A 7,648-nucleotide genomic window follows, 5' to 3' on the forward strand; every position below is an offset into this window, starting at 1 on the left:
CTGATAATTAGTGATGTCGAGCATGTTTTCATGTACCTATTGGCTATTTGAATGTCTTCTTTGGGGATCCCTGGGTGGTGCAGCGGTTTGGCACCTGCCTTTGGCCCAGGGCGCGATCCTGGAGACCCGGGATCGAATCCCACATCGGGCTCCCGGTGCATGGAGCCTGCTTCTCCCTCTGCCTGTGTCTCTGCCTCTCTCTCTCTCTGTGACTATCATAAATAAATTAAAAAATTTTTAAAAAATGAATGTCTTCTTTGGAAAATGTCTATTTAGTTCCTCTGCATGTTTTTAAAAATAGGATTGTTTGTTGTTTTTGAGTTATATGAGTTATTTACATATTTTGGATATTAATCCCTTATATATGATGTTTGCAAATATTTTATCCTATTTTGTAGGTTGCCTTTTCATCTTGTTGTTTCTTTAATTTTTTAAAAGTTTATTTACTTAAGTAATCTCTATACCTGACATGGGGTTCAAACTCACAATCTCAGAATCAAGAGTCACATGCTCTTCCAATGGAGACAGCCAGATGCCCCTTGTTGATGGTTTCTTTTGCTGTGCAGAAGCTTTTTAGTTTAATGTAGCCCATTTCTTGATTTTTACTTTTATTGTTTTGGTGTCATATCCAAAACATCATTGCACAGTGCAATGTTGAGTTTCTTCCCTATGTTCTCTTGTAAGAATATTATGGTATCAAGTCTTATGTTTAATCCATTTCAAGTTAATTTTTGTGAGTGGTATTAGGTTTGGATCCAATTTCATTTTTTTCTGCATGTGGTTATCCAGTTTTCCCAACATCATTTGTTGAAGAGAATATCCTTTCTCCACTAAGTGTTCTTGGCTCCCTTGGCACATGTGTGGAGGTCTATTTCTGGGCTCTCTGTTCCATTGGTCTGTATGTCTATTTTTATGCCAATACCATACTGTTCTATTTACTCTAACTATTTTCAAACTAGCTTTATAGTAGTTTGAAATCAGGAAGTATAATGCCTCTGGCTTTGTTCTCCTTCTCCTGATTGCTTTAGCTATTCGGGGTCTTTTGTGTTTCATACAAATTTTTGGATTTTTTTTCTATTTCTATAAATTAAACAAAGTCATTAGAATTTGATAGGAATTGTATTGAATCTAGAGATGGCTTTGGGTAGTATAGGCATCTTGAATATATTAATTCTTCCAATCCATAAATGTTAGTTATCTTTCCATTTGTTTGTGGCTTCTTTAATTTCTGTCATCAAGGTCTTGTATCTTTTATTGCACAGATATTTTGCTTCCCTGATTAACTTTATTCCTAAGTATTTTATTATTTTTTGATGTGAGTGTGATAGTTTTCTTTACTTCTTTTTCAGATGCTTTGTTGTTAGTGTATGGAAACAGAACTGGCTTCTGTTTATTGATTTTATATCCTACAACTTTACTGAATTCATTGATTAGTTCCAACAGTAATTTTGTTCTTGTTAAGTAGGATTTTCTATATATAAGATCATATCATCTGCAAATAACCACAATTTTACTTCTTTCTTTATGATTTGAGTGCCTTTTATTTCTTTGTCTTGCCTAAATGCTCTAGCCAGGATTTCTAGAGTGGTGACAATAGGTGCCCTTTCTTGCTCCCGATCTTAGAAAAAAAGCTTTCAGTTTTTCATGTTGAGTATACTGTTAGCAATGTGTTTGTCATATATTACCTTTAGTATGTAATGTTCCCTCTATCCCCAATTTGTTGAGGATTTTAATCATGAAAGGATGTTGTATTTTGTCAAATGCTTGTTCTGCATCTATTGAGATTATATGACTTTTATCTTTTTTTTAAAAAATGTGTTTTATTTATTTGAGAGAGAGAGCATGAGCAAGGGGAGGGGTAGAGGTAGAAGCAGCCTCCCCACTGGGGAGACTGAGGTGGGGCTCGATTCCAGGACCCTGGGATCATGATCTGAGCCAAAGGCAAACTCTTAACTGCCTAAGCCACCTAGATGCCCTGAATTTTAGCTTTAATTCTATTAAAATAGTGTATTACATTTGTGTATTTTGAACCATCCTTGCATTCCAGGGATAAATCCCTCTTGGTCATGTGTAATCTGTGTAATGGGTTGTTGAATTCACTTTGCTATTTTTTTTTTTTGAGAATTTTCATGTCTACATTCCTCAGGGATATTGTTCTATAGCTTTCTTTTCTTGTAGGGCTTTCTCTCTCTCTCTCTCTCTCTCTTTTTCTTGTAGGGTTTTTATCTGGCTTTGGTATCTGGCTTTGGTAATGCTGGAAGTGTTGGAAATTTGGAAGTGTTTGGAAGTGTTCCCTCCTCTTTGATTTTTCTGAAGAGTTTGAGAAGGATTAGTATTCTTGAATGTTTGGTAGAATTCACCAGTGAAGCCATCTTGTCCTGCGCTTTTCTGTGTTGGGAGGTTTTTGATTACTGACTCAATCTCCTAACTTGTTGCTGGCCTGATTTTCTGTTTCTTCCTGATTCATTCTTGGTAAGTTGTATGTTTCTAGGAATTCATCTATTTCTTATAAGTTGCCCTGTTTGTTGGCATATAGTTGTTTATAGTTGTCTCCTAGGATCCTATGAACTTCTGTAGTGTCAGTCATAGCATCTCTTCCATTTCTGATTTGAGTCTTTTTTTTTCTTAGTCTTGCTGAAGTTTTGTCAATTTTGTTGATCTTTAAAAAAAAAAAAACCAGCCCTTAGTTTTGTCGATTTTTTCTGTTGCTTTTTGGTCTCTATTTCATTTATTTCCATTCTGATCTTTATCATTTCCTTTCTTCTGCTAACTATAGGCTTAGTTTTTTCTTCCTTTTCTAGTTCCTTGGGATGCAAAGTTAGGGTTTAATTTCTTTGAGATTGGGCATCCCTGCGTGGCTCAGCGGTTTGGCGCCTGCCTTTGGCCCAGGGTGCGATCCTGGAGTCCCGGGATCAAGTCCCACATTGGGCTCCTGGCGTGGAGCCTGCTTCTCCCTGTGCCTGTGTCTCTGCCTCTGTGTGTGTGTGTGTCTATCATGAATAAATAAATAAAATCTTAAAAAAATAATTTCTTTGAGATCTATTTTCTTAACATAAACATTTATTACTGTTAACTTCCCTCTCAAAATTGCTTTTGCAGTATTTCATAGGTTTTGGTATGTTGTGTTTCCATTTTCATTTGTTTTTGAGATATCTTTTGATCGTGTTTTTTATTTCTTTGACTCACTGGTTGTTCAGGTGTGTGTTAATTTTTACCTAATTTGTAGATTTTTCCTGCTTTCCTCATGTGATTTCTAATTTCATGCCATTATGAAACTTGGCAGGGCACCTGGGTGTCTCAGTCGCTTAAGTGTCTGATTTTGTCTCAGTTTATGATCTCAGGGTCCTGGGATTGACCCAAAGTCAAGCTTCAGGGACCCCTGGGTGGCTCAGCGGTTGAGCATCTGCCTTTGGCTCAGGGAAGGATCCCAGATTCCCGCGATCGAGTCCCACGTCGGGCTCTTTGCATGGAGCTTGCTTCTCCCTCTGCCTGTGTCTCTGTCTCTCTCTGTGCGTGTCTCTCATGAATAAATAAAATATTAAAAAAAAAAAAAACAAAGTCAAGCTTCATGTTCAGCAGAGAGCTCTCTTCTCCCTCTCCCTCTGTCCCTCTGTCCCTCCCCCAACTTGTGCTGTCTCTCAAATAAATAAATAAAATCTTAAAAAAAGAAATGCAGCATGACTATTTCAATCTTCTTAAATTTAGTGAGACTTGTTTTCTGTCCTATCATATGGTCTATCCTGGATAATGCTTTATGTGCACTTGAAAAGAATATGTATTTTGCATCTAACCAATGGAATATTTGGTAAATGTCTTTAGGTCCATTAGATCTAATTGTATCATTCAGGTCTATCATTTCCTTATTGATGATATATCTGATACATCATCTCATAGATAAAACAGCCCCATTTAAACTGATAGCAACTTAACTTCAATCATCCACAAAAGCTTTACTCTTTTACTCCCTTCTTTTTATATTTTTGACATCACAGTTGACTTCTTTTTATATTGTGCATTTGTTAACACAATATAATACTATAATTATTTTTAATATTCTTTTCCTTTGAACTTTATACTATATTTAAGTGATTACAGCATCTTATTGCATATTTAGAACTTTCTAGGTCTGACTGTACATGTACCTTTATCAGTATGCCATTTTATGTTTTCACGTCACTAATTAGCTTCTTTTAATCTCAGCCTGAAGAATTTTTTCAACATTTCTTTCAAAGCAGATCTAGTGGTGTGAACTCTCTCTCCTTTTGTTTGTCTGGGAAAGTCTTTTTTTTTCCTTCATTTTTAAATTTTATTTTATTTTTAAAAGATTTTCTTTATCTAATCATGAGAGACAGAGAGAGAGGTAAAAACATAGGCAGAGGGAGAAGCAGTTTCCCCTGGGGAGCCTGACTCAATCCCAGGACCCCGGGATCACACCCTGAGCCAAAGGCAGATGCTCAACCACTGAACCACCCGGGCGTCCAGACGAATAGGGTTTCTACTGAGAAATCCACTGATACCTGTGTAGGTTATAATTTTTTCTCCCTTTTAAAATTTGTTCTTTATCCTTGAGTTTTGACAATTTCATTATAATGTGTCCTGAAGAAGGTCTTTTTGTAAGGGGATAATAGGCTGATCTTAGGGGTGCGTGGCTGAGTCAGAGAATGTGCAACTCTGGATCTTGAGGTTGTGAGTTCAAGGCCCACATTGGGCGCTGAGATTACTTTAAAAAAAGAAATCTAAAAACTTTTTTAAAAATGTGCTGATCTATTAGCTTTACTTATTTGGATGTCCAATTTTCTCCCCAGGTTTGGGAAGTTCTCAGCTATTTTTTTTCCAGGTATTATTTCTTTAAGTAAATTTTCTGTTCTCTTCTCCCTCTCTTCTTTTGGAATCCCAATTATTCTAATATTTAGCCTTTTGATAGAATCCTGTAGATTACATAGGCTATCTTTGTTTGTTTTTCATTGTTTCCTTTGTTTGCCTCTAACTGGATTATTTCAAAATTTGTATCCTCTAACTTATCCTATTTTTTTTAAGATTTTATTTATTTATTCATGAGAGACACACACAGAGAGAGAGAGAGAGAGAGAGAGAGGCAGAGACATAGGCAGAGGGAGAAGCAGGCTCCAAGCAGGGAGCCCTATGTGGGACTCAGTCCCAGGTCTCCAGGATCACATGCTGGGTCAAAGGCGGGTGCTCAATGCTGGCCACCCAGGCATCCCAAAATTACCCTATTTTTAAGTTGTTTGACTCTACTGCAAATTCTCTCTACTGCATTTTTTTAACTTCATTTATTGAGTTCTTTCTCTTTTTTTTTTTTTCCATTTATTGAGTTCTTGAGCTCTGAAATCTCTGGTTCTTCATAATTTCTACTCTGAAAAAAAATCATTTTAATCAATTTTTTTTTCAAAACTTCATTGACTTATCTTTCTGAGTTTGCTTGTAGCTTCCTAAATTTCTTCAAAACGGCTATTTTGAATTCTCCATCAACTAGATCACAAAATTCCATACCTTTAAGCTCAGTTTTTGGTTTTGGTTTTATTTTTTAAAGATTTTATTTATTTATTGATGAGAGAGAGAGAGAGAGAGAGAGAGAGAGAGAGAGAGAGAGGCGCAGAGGCAGAGACACAGACACAGGCAGAGGGAGAAGCAGGCTCCACTCAGGGAGCCTGATGTGGGACTTGATCCTGAGTCCCCAGGACTGCTGAGTCACCCAGGGATCCCTAAGCTCAGTTTTTGGAGAATTATTGCTTTCTTTTTGTGATGGCAAGTTTCTTTGATTTTTCACGTCCCTTGTAGTTTTGCATTGCTCCTTTTGCATGTGAAGTAGCAGGCACTTCCGAATCTTTGCTTAGTTGCTTTCAGATGGGGCATTCTATTTGATAGTGGTGTTATTATCTGGAGTTTTATCTGTATTTGTATTGGTTTATCTGCTCCACTCTTCCCTTAAGTGGCAGGATTTTTAACCTTTGTCTTCTCTGGTTTTTTACAAGTCACCTGGCTGGCTCTGGAAACCTCTCTTTTCTTTTCCAGAAGGTGGCACTGTAGCTCAAGTTTGTGGTTTCTCCCTTGCCCACATACTGCGGCCTGTTTTCTGAGCCCTTTCTTTGTTTCCAGGAGCTTGCTCTTGCAGCCACACTTGGAAACATGCACAAGGAATTGTTGCAGAATGAGAGGAAATGTGGGTTTAGCACTTGAGGCATTGGGGGTGCCTGACAATCTGGTATTCCCAGAGGCTCATGGGATTGTACTCCTGCCGAGTGCAATCAGCAGGAAAGATGTCCCATATCTGCGTCTTTTCCTATTTCCCCCCTCCCCCACTAGTCATGGAGGTCCTGCATCAGTACTCTGGGTGCTGTTGGAAATAAATGGGTTTCTCCAGGCACATTCTATACACCTGAGGTAGCCAGGCATTCATTCACTGCTATCCTTCTCCCCCATGAGAGAGGTCACCACCCTTGGATAGATCTGCCCGGCAGTGTTTCTTTGGGGGCAGAGGGCAGAGAGGAGCTGGCCCCCTCTTTGCTAGGACCAAAAAAAAATTTTTTTTCTAGAATGGCGTGCTGGAATTTCCTCTCAGGAAGGCTGGACTTTCAGAAATTCTCCCCTGTGCCTGGGTATCTGCCCAGGTCAGCTCTCTCCAGTGCTCCCCCACCCCTTTTGCTTCCTTTCCCCATGGCCAGAAGAGTCTGGGCAGGTTAACTGGCTCTCCTGGCTCCACCGCCCATACCGAGGTCTGTCTGTCTCTTACTGGATGCACAGGTAGGTGAGACTTCTTCTGGGTCCCTTGGCGTTTGTATAGTAAAAAATCCAACAACTCCCACAAAGGTGCTTTTGTTTATGGATGGATGTCTTTTTCTTGTTTAAAAAAGGGGGAGGGGGTAAAAAGAAAGAATGCTTTATATGCCACTATGTGCTGACATCACTTCCGCCATAGTAATTTTCATTCTTTGTGCTATATTTCATAACTAGAAAAACTGTGTGTAAACAAAATAGTATGATAAGGAGCGTCGTAGCTATTAGAGCTTCTCACTTTGTGGGGATGTAATAGGATTATTCTTTCTGGGTCTTTGTGGTTGGGCAGGGGCCAGAGCATGTACGAATCATACACTGTAGTACAGAACTTGGAGCTGACTTTGAGTCAGTCCTTGGTGAGTTTAGGAGGATGATATGGATTGCATTTTTAAGGGATAATTATTGAGGAGAGGTATTGTTGAGGGCAAGCTCGGAATCACAGTGCCCAGTTAGAGAGCTAGTAATGGTGAGAAATGGTGGTGAGTTGAATATCAGTGGGAGCACGCAAACCAAACAAAAGTGGGATTTTGGGGAATGTGTTTTGCAGGTGCATCTGACAGGACATGGGAAAGGCTGGAAAATGGGGGTTGATGGAAAGAGAGGGATTGCAGATGATTCTTACGCGTTTGAACAACTGAATATACGATGAAGCCATTTACTGAAATGGGGTCAAATGGAGGATGAACAAGCTTGAAGGAAGGAGATGAAACTAATTTCTTTCCTTATTAGCTTTAGATATCTATGGCACATGTTAAATAAACCATGGGACAGACATCCCCATCTCTCAGGGGAATGTCTGGAACTTGATGTGTGTATATTTGGGAATCATGACATATAAATCGTAAATAAACTG

Source organism: Nyctereutes procyonoides, unplaced genomic scaffold, assembly GCF_905146905.1.
Source record: "Nyctereutes procyonoides isolate TBG_1078 unplaced genomic scaffold, NYPRO_anot_genome, whole genome shotgun sequence".
NCBI lineage: Eukaryota > Metazoa > Chordata > Mammalia > Carnivora > Canidae > Nyctereutes > Nyctereutes procyonoides.